The following is a 15,339-nucleotide window of genomic DNA, read 5'->3' as shown; positions in this document are numbered from 1 at the left end:
CGCCTCAGGCGACTGAATGTCTGGAGTTTGCACATTCTCCCCATGTCTGCGTGGGTTTCCTCCGGGTGCTCCGGTTTCCTCCCACAGTCCAAAGATGTGCAGATCAGGTGAATTGGCCATGCTAAATTGCCCGTAGTATTAGGTAAGGGGTAAATGTAGGGGTATGGGTGGTTTGCGCTTCGGCGGGGCAGTGTGGACTTCTTGGGCCGAAGGGCCTGTTTCCACACTGTAAGTAATCTAATCTAATCTAATCTTCTTCACCTGTCTCTATTTCTGTCTCATTAAAATCAGCAAAATTCTGCCTTTAAAGTCCAATTGGGATCACTACCACATTTATAGCTGAGGGTTAGAGTCCTGTAAAATCAAGACCAACATTTACAGAGCAGTGAGCTATGCCTTCTTTACTGCATTTTGATTAAATTCTTACTCTAAAATTTAATGAAACAGTTAAAAGTTTTAGAGGAATATGTGAAATTCTTGCAGTAACGCATACTGTTGAAATTTACTTCCAGGACTGCAATTTGTAGTAAATGAATGTGTACAACAGAATTGTACATTGCATCAGAGTTATGACTTGTCAGTTTCTTGGAAAACTCCTACTTTGTTCATAGAAAATAGTCTGAAATGGCAAGCTTTTGCTGACAAAGACAAATATGTTGCTACAGAAAGTGAAGTGCCACCTCAAGAATAAGCTTTGCTATCTAGTGCAGATTAAAAATTAGTGGTAGAATTTAACAATTGCATTAGCATATATTTTTGTCATTTTGATAAAGTTGTAATGGAACGTCTCAAATATATTATAGTATGGACAATCTTCCCAATATAAATAATTCCACTTAGAAAGAAAACATGAAGCATTTTGCTACTTGAGATGTTTTTTAAACAATGGTTATAATCCAAACCAAATAACAGTTGGACAGACATCCAAGTTTTATTGATGGGGATCACAGACAGATAACTTCAACATTTTTTATTTTTTGAGGAAAGCAGAATTTACAGCTATTCAATTCTCACCGCTAGTATTGATTGTTAAGTAAAGTTATTAAGGCCACATCAGGGTTTCAAAGCTGAAAATAAATTGAGAATTACATTTACCTGGAAGAACACACTTTGTAAATGCAGTGCTATTCATGTGATTTTCAGTCAGTGTCTCCCATTGACAGGCACTATGGTTATTCCGTACATTTACACTGTGCGGCCCACACCTCCTCCCTCACCTCCATCCAAGGCCCCAAAGGAGCTTTCCACATCCATCAAAGTTTTACCTGCACATCCACTAATATCATCTATTGTATCCGTTGCTCCCGATGCGGTCTCCTCTACATTGGGGAGACTGGACGCCTCCTAGCAGAGCGCTTTAGGGAACATCTCCGAGACACCCGCACCAATCAACCACACCGCCCTGTGGCTCAACATTTCAACTCCCCCTCCCACTCTGCCGAGGACATGGAGGTGCTGGGCCTCCTCCACCGCCGCTCCCTCACCACCAGACGCCTGGAGGAAGAACGCCTCATCTTCCGCCTCGGAACACTTCAACCCCAGGGCATCAATGTGGATTTCAACAGTTTCCTCATTTCCCCTTCCCCCACCTCATCCTAGCTTCTAACCTCCAGAAACTCGATCCCCTGACCTGTCCGGACTTGTCCGACCTGCCCAGCTCCTTTTCCACCTATCCACTCCACCCTCTCCTCCCTGACCTATCACCTTCATCTCCTTCCCCACTGACCTATTGTACTCTATGCCACTCTCTCCCCACCCCCACCCTCCTCTAGCTTATCTCTCCACGCTTCAGGCTCTCTGCCTTTATTCCTGATGAAGGGCTTTTGCCCGAAATGTCGATTTTGCCTGTCCTCGGATGCTGCCTGAATTGCTGTGCTCTTCCAGCACCACTGATCCAGAATCTGGATATCCTAGTGAGGAGCAACATATGCAGGACAAGGACATTTTAACCTCTGATTTTATGGCACGTGGGGAATCAGTCTTTGTGTGGCAGCAATTTGGTTTATTTTGCAACAGAGTGCAGAAGTAATTTGGAATCCTTGGATATGCCTTTCTGTAAATCATAACAACAGCAAAAATAAGACGAAAGTATCAAGTGCAAACACATAGTAATGCTGACTCTAGACAACTTACTGGTTATGGCAGTAAATGCTTCACTGTTTTGCAATTCTAATATAGGACGATGTCAACACCATTGAGATTGTATGTATCAGAATCTTGGGATAACAGTTAGGAATAAGTAATCTTAGTTATGAGCAGGCAACAGAGAACCTTGGGCACTTCTTTTAAGGCATGGAGATTAACTATGCATCTGACTCAGGTGTTCAAAGTTATGCTGGATTTTCACATGGTATAATATTTTTTCTCTCTTCAGCATTGAGTATCTAATCAATTTAACAATTCAAAATCATTACTATTATTTGCATTAAAAATTGTCATTAACTGTCCAGGATCCAAACTCTGGTATTCCATTTGTACACCTCTTCTCCTCTTCAAACTCCTAAAACATATGGAGGATAGTGGGCTAGTGTAGGTTAGGTGGGCTTGGATCGGCGCAACATCGAGGGCCGAAGGGCCTGTACTGCGCTGTATTCTTCTATGTTCTATGTTCTATATTTGACCACATCATTCATTTAGAATATTCACAACTAAACATTTTTGTTTCTCAGTCTGGCAAAACCTCTTTGACTAAGCTTACCAAATTTCAGGAACTAACAGAACCTTTGCTCTACAAATTCCAAGCCTCACTACAAGCCATCCAAATATAGGAAGACTGAGAAACATCACAAGCCACAAACAATTCTAGTAGTTACAACTGACCAAATCAATTATTGTGATAATCTATACAGAGATTTCCAATTCCATAAAAGTTTGTTCATTCTTCAGGGGATGTGTGTGTCACTGGCAAGGTCAGCATTTGCCCATAGTGAGATGCTTTTGACAGTAGTAATGAGTTACCTTCTTCAACCTCTGTAGTCTGGGTGGCAGTTCCGGAATTCCGACTGAATGATATATTTACAAGTCAGAATAAAGTGTATTGGAGGAAGAACTCTAGGTAGTGGTATTCACAGATTTCTGCAGCCCTTGTCCTGCTAGATGATAAACATTATGGGTGTGAAAGATGCAGTTAAAGGATCCTGGCTGAGTTCCTGCAGTAAATGATACAAGTTGCAGCCACAGTGTGTGATGATAAATGGAGTGAATGTTTAAGGTGGTAAATAGGTTGTCAATTGAATGGATTTTCTTCTGGATCGTGTTAAATTGTGTGTGTATTATTAGAATTGTTCTCATCCAGCAAAGTGGAAAGTATTCCATCATAGTTCTGGCTTCTGCCTTGTATATAATAGACAGGCTTTATGAAATTATAAGCTAAGTTACTCAATACAGAACACTCAGCCATCTCATTTGTTCTTTAAGCACAGAACTTACGTGACTTCCCTAGTTAAGACTATCACTGCCGAGCATGTGTGATTCAAATATTTCTTGCCACTTATCAACCCAAGCCTTAATGTTGGCTAGATCTGATAAAGTTATCGAGTCATACAGCATGGAAACAGACCAGGATGTAAGTTTACTCACTGAGCTGGTGGATTTGTTCTCATACGTTTCATCACCATGTGAGGTAACATCATCGGTGAGCCTCTGGTGAAGCATTGGTGTTCTGTCCCACTTGCTATTTATCTGTCTTGGTTTGTTGTGAGAGGTGATATCATTTCCTGTTATGTTTCTGAGAGGTTAGTAAATGAGGTCCAAAGCTATATGTTTGTTAATGGAATTCCATTTTGAATACCAGGCCTTCAGGAATTCTCATGCATGTCTTTGTTTTCAAACTGGAACTCCATTGGCAAACATATAGATTTAGACCCCATTCTCAGAAACAGAACTGGAAATGATATCATCTACCACAACAAACCAAGACGGATGACTAGCAAGCAGGACAGAACACCAATGCTTCACTACAGGTTCACTGATGATGTTACCTAACATGGTGATGAAACATCTGAGAATAAATCTACCAGCTCAACGAGCAAACTTACAATCTGATTCACAACCTGAGCTACAAATTTTCTCCAAAATCACAAATGGAAACAGACCCTGTGGACCAACCAGCCCACACCAACAATGTTCCCAACTAAACTAGTCCCACCTGCCTGCTCCTGGCCCATATCCATCCAAACCTTTCCTGTTCATGAACTTGTCCAAATGTCTTTTAAACATTGTCATTGTATCTGCATTCACCATTTTTTCTGGATGTTCATTCCAAACACGAACCACTCTCTGTGCAAAAAATGTTGCCCCCCATGTCCTTTTTAAATCTTTCTCTGCTCACCTTAAAAATATGCCCCAAAACTTTGAACTTCCCACTCTAGGCAAATGCCTCTTGTCATTTAGCGTATCTATGTACTTCATGATTTTTAAAACCTCAATAAGGTCACCCCTCAACCTCCTACACTCCAGTGAAAATGTTATCAACCTAACCAGTCTATCTTTACATCTCAGACTCTCTCTTCCTAGCAACATCCTGGTAAATCTTTTCTGAACCCCCTCCAACTTAATAATATCCTTTCTTTAACAGGGCAATCAGAACTGTACACAGTACACCAGTAGAGGCCTCACCAACATCCTGAACAATCTCAACATTATGTCCCAACTCCTATACTCAAAGATCTGTCTAATGAAGGCAAGCATGCTAATGCCTTCTTAACCACCTTGTCTACCTCTGATGGAAATTTCAAAGAAGTATGTACCTGAACCCCAGGTCTCTCTGTTCTACAACACTATACAGGGTTCTACCATTAATTGTATAAATTCAGTCCTTGGTTTTATTACCAAAATGCAATACCTTGCATTTATCCAAATTAAACTCCATTTTCAGATCCTCAGTCAATTCACCCAATTGATCAAGTTCTCCTTGTAATCTTGATTAGATTAGATTAGATTACTTACAGTGTGGAAACAGGCCCTTTGGCCCAAGAAGTCCACACCGACCCTCCGAAGAGCAATCCACCCAGACCCATTCCCTTCCATTTATCCCTTCACCTAATACTATGGGCAATTTAGCACGGCCAATTCACCTAACCTGCACATTTTTGGACTGTGGGAGGAAACCTGAGCACCCGGAAGAAACCCACGCAGACACGGGGAGAATGTGCAAACTCCACACAGACAGTTACCTGAGGTGGGAATTGAATCCGGGTCTCTGGCGCTGTGAGGCAGCAGTTCTTAGAGAACTTTCTTCACTGGCCAATTTTGGTATCATCTAAAGCTTGTTTACCATGCCTCCTAAATTCTCATCCAAATTATTTATATAAATGAAAAACAAAACTAGACCCAGTATCAATCCCAATGGAAGACTGCTGGTCACAGGCCTCGAGTCTGAAAAGCAACCTTCCACTGTCACCCTCTATCTCCTACAGTAATGCCAATTCTGTATCCAATTGGCAAGCTTTCCCTGAGTTCCATGTGACCTAACTTTACTAATTAGTCTACCAGGCAGAACCTTATCAAATGTTTTGCTAAAGTAAATAATGTCTACCTCTAAGTCCCCAGTGTTTGGTTACTGCATTCGGAATAGACTAATCATGGTCTAAAGAATTTCAAACAAATCTGATTTCTGAGTAATTTGAACATACGAACATAAGAACTAGGAGCAGGAGTAGGCCATCTGGCCCTGTGAGACTGCTCTGCCATTCAATCAGATCATGGCTGATCTTTTTGTGGCCTCAGCTCCACGTATCTGCCCTCTCACCATAACCCTTAATTCCTTTATTGTTCAAAAACAATTTATCATAGCCTTAAGAATATTTACTGAAATACTATCAACTACTTCACTGGGTAGGGAATTCCATAGATTCACAACCCTCTGGGCGAATCTGCTCCCCCTAATTTTGAGGCTATGCCTTCTTGCCCTCGTTTCACTTGCCAGTGGAAGCATCCTCTCCACACTTATCTTATCTATTCCCTTCATAATTTTAAATGTTTCTCTAAGATCCTCCCTCATTCTTCTAAATTCCAATGAATATAATCCAAGTCTACTCAGTTCCTCCTCATATTCCAACCCCCTCAACTCTGGAATCAACTTTGTGAACCTCCTCTGTATCTCCTCTAGTGCCAGTACATCGTTTCTCAAGGAAGGAGACCAAAACTGCACACAGTACGCCAGGTGTGGCCTCACCAACACTCTATACAGCTGCAACACGGCCTCCCTGCTTTGAAACTCAATCTCATTTGCCTTCCTAATTACCTGTTGTACCTGCAGACCAATCCTCTGTGATTCATGCACAAGGACACCCAGGTCCCTTGGCACAGCAGCATGCTGCAACTTTTTACCATTCAAGTAATAATCCTTTTTACTGTTACTCCTACCAAAATGGATGACTTCACATTTACTAACATTGTATTCCATCTGCCAGACCTTTGCCCACTCATTTAAAGTATCTATGTTCCTCTGAAAAGTTTCACAGTCCTCTACACATTTTGCTCTGACACACATTTTAGTGTCATCTGCAAACTTTGACACAATACACTACACATCATCCCCAACTCCAAATCATCTATGAAAGTTGAGAATAATTGCGGTCACAACACTGGTCCTTGAGGCACACCACTAGTTACTGATTGCCAGCCAGAATAGCACTCATTTAATTCCCACTCTGCTTGCTGTTATTCAATCAATCCTCTATCCATGCTAATACTTTACCCATAATGCCTTGCATTTTTGTCTTATGCAGCAGCCTTTTGTGCATCACCTTGTTTAAGGCCTTTTGGAAATCTAAGTACACCACATCTACTGAGTCCCCATTGTCCACCGTGTTCATAATGTCTTCATAGAATTTCAAAAGATTAGTGAAGCATGACCTGCCCTTCATGAACCCATGTCTGCCCAATGGGAGAATTTCTATCGAGATGCCTTGTTATTTCTTGATAATAGGCTCAAGCATCTTCCCCACTACAGAAATGAAGCTATCCAGTCTATAATTCCCCATTTTTTGTCTACCTCCCTTTTTAAACAGTGGCGTCACATTTGCTGTTTCCAAATCTGCTGGAACCTCGGTCTCCTCTACATTGGGGAGACTGGACGCCTCCTAGCAGACCGCTTTAGGGAACATCTCCGGGACACCCACGACAATCAACCACACCGCCCCGTGGCCCAACATTTCAACTCTCCCTCCCACTCTGCCGAGGACATGGAGGTCCTGGGCCTCCTTCACCGCTGCTCCCTCACCATCAGATGCCTGGAGGAAGAAGGCCTCATCTTCCGCCTCGGAACACTTCAACCCCAGGGCATCAATGTGGACTTCAACAGTTTCCTCATTTCCCCTTCCCCCACCTCACCCTAGTTCCAAACTTCCAGCTCAGCACTGTCTCCATGACTTGTCCTACCTGCCTATCTTCTTTTCCACCTATCCACTCCACCCTCCTCCCTGACCTATCACCTTCATCCCCTCCCCCATTCACCTATTGTACTCCATGCTACTTTCTCCCCACCCCCGCCCTCCTCTAGTTTATCTCTCCATGCTTCAGGCTCTCTGCCTTTATTCCTGATGAAGGGCTTTTGCCCGAAACGTTGATTTTGCTGCTCCTTGGATGCTGCCTGAACTGCTGTGCTCTTCCAGCACCACTAATCCAAAATCTGGAACCTCCCCAGAGTCTAGCGAAGTTTGGAAAAGTACCACAAGTGCACTTGCTATTTCTCCCTCCACCTCTTTCAGGACCCTCAAACAATCCTTACTTAATGATGGAATAAAGGCCATACAGTCATAGAGTCATACAGATGTACAGCATGGAAACAGACCTTTCAGTCCAACCCATCCATGCAAAACCGTTTGTAACTTACAATCATTTGACCAACGTCTGTGACACCTAGCTCAGTACTATTTACAAAAACAACTCCGTGAGCCTTTACCCAAGTCATTGATAAATGTGAAGAATATTCATGACATTCGTATGTTTCCCAAGATCCACCACTTTTTACATAGACTCATAGAGATGTACAGCATGGAAACAGACCCTTCGGTCCAACCCGTCCATGCCGACCAGATATCCCAACCCAATCTAGTCCACCTGCCAGCACCTGGCCCATATCCCTCCAAACCCTTCCTATTCATATACCCATCCAAATGCCTCTTAAATGTTGCAATTGTACCAGCCTCCACCACTTCCTCTGGCAGCTCATTCCATACACATACCACCTCTGTGTGAAAAGGTTGCCCCTTAGGTCTCTTTTCTATCTTTCTCCTCTCACCCTAAACCTAGTCCCCGACCCCAGGGAAAAGACTTTGTCTATTTACCCTATCCTTGCCCCTCATGATTTGTAAACCTCTATAAGGTTACCCTTCAACCTTTGACGCTCCAGGGAAAACAGCCCTAGCCTGTTTAGCTTCTCTCTATAGCTCAAATCCTCCAACCCTAGCAACATCCTTGTAAATCTTTTCTGAATCCTTTCAAGTTTTGATAAAGTAGCTGATGATGTTTGAGCCTTAGGACACTGGCCTAAGGTGCTCCTCAGCTTGGCCTCATTATACATAATCTTTTTATGTATAATGTCAGCATTGTTGGCTGGGCCAGAATTTATTGCCCATCCCTGATTGGTCTTGAGAAGTTAATAGAGAGTTGGCTTCTTGTACTGCTGCAGTTCATATGCTGCAGATAGAACCCCAATTCCATTAGGGAGGGATTTCAGGATTTTGAATTTAGTTTTTCATATGGTACTTTCACAGTGCTAAAATTCTGTACCCCAGACATGTTGAGCAGCAATACTGAAAACGAAGGAACATCTGAACCAATTATTCCTTGCAGCTGCACAAAAACTTTCCATTTATACTGAGATCGATGAGTAGCTACTATCGCAACTGAGGAAGGCATGAACAGCACAGGATATCCTATAGGAGACTGATGAAATAAATATTTTAGACAGAACTGCAGAGGATAATAAATAAAGCACATAACTCCACCATGCTTCATTAGCTCCATTTATCACAATTGTATTGTTCTTCTTTGAGAGTATTTCATTGCCTGATTTATGTTCTTTAACCACAAAGTTGAAAACAATAATTTTATTTAGAGCATACATTTCACTGAAGAGGCTTCAGGCTAATCCATAGGCATCAACCTGCTCCAAAAACTCTGTTCACATTTTGACAGATATGATAAAACACACCACAGCAATGGAGTCAATCCACAATATTCTAAATTAAACAGCCCAGAACATTCTAAAAGAAACCAATCTGCCCTACCTCCCAATGTCAGCAAATCATTTAAAAACTATCCATCCATATTCCTATTGGGAACTAATCAGATCTTCCTTGGGTCACAACTTATTTGAGTAAAAACATGTTGAGTTGAAATCCATCCATTAAATTTTAGTTCTTATTTATGTATCAGACAGGGGTGATGTGACAGAGTAGGTTGGAATCCTGATATGTTACAAGAAGGACCACTAAGGTTGAGACTGGAGTCTATAATTGTGGAGACTAAATTCACATCCTGAGCTAAACACGAGATTGAAAATCAAACGCACATGTAGTGACAAATTTGCAGGAGTCATGTTATGGCAGAAAGTAAGGTGGATAATACATTATGGCAGAGGGCATCATGATTCCGTTGACTTCACCACAGAAACTTGGACATTGTAATGTCATATGGCGGACGTGGAATCTTCCTTCATCGCATCTACCCGCTCAAAATGGTGCGGAAGTATCGAACACAGAAAGTGAAACCGAAAGGAAATAACATCTACATGAAAATAATACAAATCTGTTCAAATTGCGCATTTCGAAATGTTTTCCCAAAACTGCAATTTTTAAAACATTATCCCTCTTATTTCTGTGTTACTGTCTGTGTATGAATCTTAATTTTACTTCACTCCTAATCACCAACAATGTACGATATCTAGCTTTCAAGAGGAATGGATCCTGACCCATCGAAAGTTTTCACTTTTCCGTTTTAGTCCAGACGAAATAAAACAAACATCGGTAACTTTCGAAAAATGCTTAGCAAATACCAAATCACAAATTCGAAATATAACTAGGCATACATTAAAATAAACAAGGAATCTCGTCATGTTACGTTCACTGCACAAAACACTGGAAACTTGGAATAAACATTTCAGCTCAAATCTCACCCCACGTAGAGTAATGTCTCTTTGTCCACGTCAACATGCACATCTCTACAATTCCAAAAGCGATGTTGCATAAATTCCAAAGAGTTTGCAGGGATCTTGTGTTAAATTTGCAACTGACGAAATAGGAAAGCTGGCTTGTAATATTCCAACAGATCTAAACTGTAAATTTTACTTTCACTTCGACTCTTCAGCCTGTTCATAACTTTCACTTTTGCCCTCCTGTGTAAGAAAAACGGTCGAGGCTGCACATGACTTCAGACACAAAGCCACATTTGTCTACCTTTTGTATCAATACAAATCAATTTGTTTATAAATCAGTTTAAAAATCGATAAAAAGATTTAAATAAGACAGGAGGTATATTCCAATTTAGCAATCCCTGGGAATTATGTGAGTAACCTATGCATTGGTTGCACGGCTTGACAGCATCCTTTCTCCCCCCAACACTCCATCACCCCCCACTCCCCATTGCATAAATGCTGCCCCCTCCATACTTCATTTCAGCTCTGATGACGAGTCATCTACATTCACAACGTTACCTTGTTTTCTCTTCATGGATGCTACCTGACCCGCTGTGATCCCCAGTATTTTTTTGTTTTTATAACTTTATAATGCTTGGTTATTTCAAAGTATTCACCAGTGCACTTACTAAACGTACTGTTGAAAGGCTGTACATGTCACCAAGGAGCTCCAAATCATTCTACTGAGCACCAATTAAAGTTAGCTTACATATCTTAAATAACCCTGAATAGTGGCTGTAGTAGGCATTGTGATGTGGGGGTGCTGCTATTGGACTGGGATGGACAAAATCAGAAATCACACAACAGGTTTATTTGAATACACAAGTTTTTAGAGCGATGCTCCTTCATTTGTGATGACGCACTTCACCTGACGAAGGAGCATCGCTCTGCAAGTTTGTGATTTCAAATAAACCTGTTGGACTATAACCTGGTGCCATGTGTTTTCTGACATAGTAGGAGTTGGCAGTTTTGCAGGAAATAGGTTAGACTAGGAAACAGTGAAAATGGCATAAAGGGGCAAGGTTTTCAAATTTTGGGATTGCAAGTCTGTATGGTGGAGGTGATCAGGAGGAGAGATGTCCCTAGCACACGGGAGATCAGGGAGCCTTTCAGAGATACACTTTGGTGACACTGAGAGCCATCAAGATGTAGCCCGAAAGACCTGGATGACATACGACAAGAAGTTTAATTACCTCATCGAGTAGTGCAGATCTCGGATGACAAAGCAACTTAAGGTTTTTTAGATTAGTTTTTTTTTAGATTACATTACAGTGTGGAAACAGGCCCTTCGGCCCAACAAGTCCACACCGACCCGCCGAAGCGCAACCAACCCATTGCCCTACATTTACCCCTTTACCTAACACTACGGGCAATTTAGCATGGCCAACTCACCTGACCTGCACATCTTTGGACTGTGGGAGGAAACCGGAGCACCCGGAGGAAACCCACGCAGACATGGGGAGAACATGCAAATTCCACACAGTCAGTCGCCTGAGGCGGGAATCGAACCCGGGTCTCCAGCGCTGTGAGGCAGCAGTGCTAACCACCGTGCCACCCGTGCCGCCCAAGGTTAAGATGCAGGAGACAAAATATGCTTATGACAAACATTTGGTAGAATGACACAATAAAATACCAGGCTAGATATACAAAATTAAGAAAAGAACTGGAAAAGCAAAATGTTGTGAGAAGAGACTTGCAATTATTATAAGAAAAGAATGCAAAAGTCTTCCATAGGCATTTAAGTAGTAAAGCGTTTAAGAGGAAGTTACAGGCTGAATAGGGACCAGGAAGCAAATTTATGCATGGAGGCCAATCCCAGGCTGTGGATCAAGATGGACAAGATTACCATTCACAGGGTAGGCTATGATACTCTCTAGAGTTTCTTTCCAAATTCATGATTGTCTATTAGAAATAAATAACCAGGCTCTTATGAGAGTAGCTCACTTGCCATTGAGAGAAGTGAAGGAGGATTGCTGATTTGCTATGAAACCTGAAAGGTCTCTGTAACAGCAGCATCCACAGAAACAATGGCGGTAGTCAGAACTGGTAAGGCATCAACTGGGATTGCATGGCAATAAGCATGAATCCCATGATCTCACTCTGAGCTTCAAATGCAGCATTCAGATGCTGTGTGCTTCCTACCTGTTCTACAATCGAAACTGGGACATTGGCCACTAGGCAATTTCTAAGAACAGTATAAATAGGATACAGTTTATTGCGCCCACTTCACCATTCAACACTACATCAGATTAGTGCCCCAGGCTCAACCATCTTCAGCTGCTTCATCAAGGACCACTCCTCCATCATAAGGTCAGCAGTGGGGATATTCGTGGATGATTGCACAATGTTCAATGCCACTCCTCAGATACTGACAGTCCATTTTCAAATGCAACAGTTTTGGGCTGAAAGTGGAAAGTAACATTTACATCACACAAATGCCAGGCAATGACTATCTCCAATAATAAATGATCCACGTACCGCCCCTTGACATTCCATGGCATTCCCATCACTGAGTCCCCAGTTATCAATATCTTGAGGATTCCATTGACCAAAAACTCAACTGGACTCACCATATAAATACTTTGGCTACAAGAGCAGGCCAGAGGCTAGGAATACTGCAAAAAATAACTCACTTCCTGACTCCCCAAAGCTGGACTACTATCAACAAGGCACTAGTCAGGAATGTGATAGAATACTCTTCACTTGCATGAATTAGTTCAGCTCCAAAAGCACTCAAGAAGTTTGACACCACCCAGGACAAAGAAGCCCGCTTTATTGGCACCACATCCACAAACATGCACTCTCTCCACCACCGATGATAAGTAGCAACAGTGTGTGCTGTCTACACAATGCACTGTGGAAATTGACCGAAGATCCTGAGACAGCACCTTCCAAACCCACAACCACTTCCATCTAAAAGGACAAGGATAGCAGATACACGGGAATGCCACCACCTGCAAGTTCCCTCATTATCATAACTTGGAAATATATCGCTGTGGTGTCACTGTCAAAAAGCCATCCTATTTTAGATTTGCCAATCAAAACAAACAATATCTCAGTATCTATCATATCAAGCCTCTTCATTATCCTATATATTTAATAAGGTCACCTCTTATTCTCCTAAATGCTCAGTAATGCAGCTTCGCATTATAGGACAATCCTCTATACCACCTTTATTGTGAGTATATTCTTATTTAAATATGGAACCCAAAATTGCGCATAGTATTCCAAGTGTCGTCTCTTCAAAATCCCATTCAATTGTTTATAGACTTCTTTATTTTAAATTCAAATTAACTTGCAACATGCCCCTTACCTTTCTGATTGCTTACTGTCCCTACATGCTACCATTTTGTCTGTCTTGTATGAATACATCCAAATCTATCTGAACATCAATATTGATTAGTTTCATGACTCTTAACAAATCTTTTGCATTGTATTCTTACAACCAAATTGAATAACAATTTCTCCTTATTATATTGCCCTGCTACCCTTCTAACCAGTCTATAACTCTTGGTAGCTTCAACAAACTTAAGTATATTACTCCATGTCTCTTTGTCTCAGTCAACAATATGGATTGTAAATAGTTAAGGCCCCAGCACTGATCTTTATGACACTTCACTTGACAGAGTCTAACGACTTGAAAATGACTCATCCATCCCTGCTTTTTCCTTTATGACCATTAACTAAAATTTTATTTTTGCTAACGTATCACCCCAAACCCCATGACCTCTTTGTGTATTACGTTTTCGAATGACAGTTTATGTAAATCATAGAATCCCTACAGTGCAGAAAGAGGCCATTCAGCTCATCAAGTCTGCACCGACCCGCTCAAAGACCAGCCCAACCAGTCAGGATTTGGGACAGAAACTTAATCAGGAGATAGAAAAAGCATTTAAGAAAGATGTTATCACAATAATCATGGAGGACTTCAATATGCAGGTGGATTGGGAAAATGAGGTTGGCCACTGGCCCCAGAAGAAGAATCCGTGGACTACGAGATTTTTCTCAGCAGCTTGCAGTGAAACACACTTGGGAACAGGTAGTTCTGGATTTGGTAATGTGTAATGGGGGCTGACTGGATTAGGGGATTTAAGGTAAATGAATGCCTAGGGGGCAGCGACCATAATATGATAGAATTGACACTGCAGTTTGAGAGAGAGAAACTGGACTCAAATGTAATAGTTTTGCAACTGAGTAAAGGTAACTACGAAGACAATGGAGGGGAACTGCCCAGAGTTGATTGGAAGGGCAACCCAGCATGGACAATGGTGGAGCAGCAATGGCAGGGGTTTTTCAGGGTAATTTGGGAGGCACTGCAGTAATTCATCCCAAGGAAGAAGAAACATATTAAGGGGATGATGATGCAACCATGGCTGATAAGGGAGGTCAGGGACAACATAGAAGCAGAAGAAAAAGCTTACAATTTGGCGAAGATTAATGGAAAGCCAGAGGATTGGAAAACCTTTGAAAACCAGTGGAGGACAACTAAAGAAAACAATAGGGGGAAGAGGATGAAATATAAGTATGAGCTAGTTAGTCTTATAAAGGAAGATTGCAAGAGGTTTTATATATAAAAAGGTAAGAGAGAGCGAACAGTGAACATTGCACCACTGGAAAATTAGAGGTGGAGAGGAAGAAATGGGAAACAAACAAATGACGGAGGAGTTAAGTAGGTACGTTACATCAATCTTCATGGAGGAAGTCACCAGTAGCATATCAGAGAATCGGGGCAGAGGTGAGTGTAGTGGCCATCACTAAGGAGAATGTGCTGGGGAAGCTCAAAGGTCTGAAGGTGGATACATCATCCAGACTGGATGGACTACACTTCAGGGTCTTGAGGCAGAGAGCTGAGGAGATTGTAGAGGCATTGGTGGTGATCATACAGGAAGCATTCAAGTTAGGGAGGTTCCAAGAGGACCAAAAATGGTTAATGTAACACCCCTATTTAAGAAAAGAGGGATGTAATTGATGGAAAATTATAGGCTGGTTAGCCTGACCTCAGTCATTGGTGGGATATTAGAGTTCATTATTAAGAATGAGATTGCAGAGAACTTGGAAGAGCACGCTAAAATAGGGCTGAATGAATTTGGTTTTGTCTAGGGGATATCATGCCTGACAAATCTGTAAGAATTATTTGAGAAGATAATGACCAAGTTAGACAAAGGAGAGACAGCAGATGTAATCTATTTGGATTTTCA

The 15,339-nt window shown here is 41.7% G+C and overlaps 1 long non-coding RNA gene across 1 annotated transcript in view; it reads right to left on the bottom strand.

Moving 5' to 3' along the window:
- Positions 1 to 10,477, bottom strand: part of LOC122556573 (uncharacterized) — a 114,585-nt gene extending 104,108 nt beyond the window's left edge. The window contains exon 1 of the long non-coding RNA XR_015759718.1: positions 10,124 to 10,477. This is a non-coding gene — a long non-coding RNA (uncharacterized LOC122556573). The remainder of the gene's footprint in view (positions 1 to 10,123) is intronic.
- Between the last annotated feature and the right edge of the window lie 4,862 nt (positions 10,478 to 15,339).

Source organism: Chiloscyllium plagiosum, unplaced genomic scaffold, assembly GCF_037043375.1.
Source record: "Chiloscyllium plagiosum isolate Xiang-an unplaced genomic scaffold, Cpla_swu_hap1 HiC_scaffold_16, whole genome shotgun sequence".
Taxonomy (NCBI): Eukaryota; Metazoa; Chordata; class Chondrichthyes; order Orectolobiformes; family Hemiscylliidae; genus Chiloscyllium; species Chiloscyllium plagiosum.
This window is presented reverse-complemented; position numbering and strand designations above follow the sequence as displayed.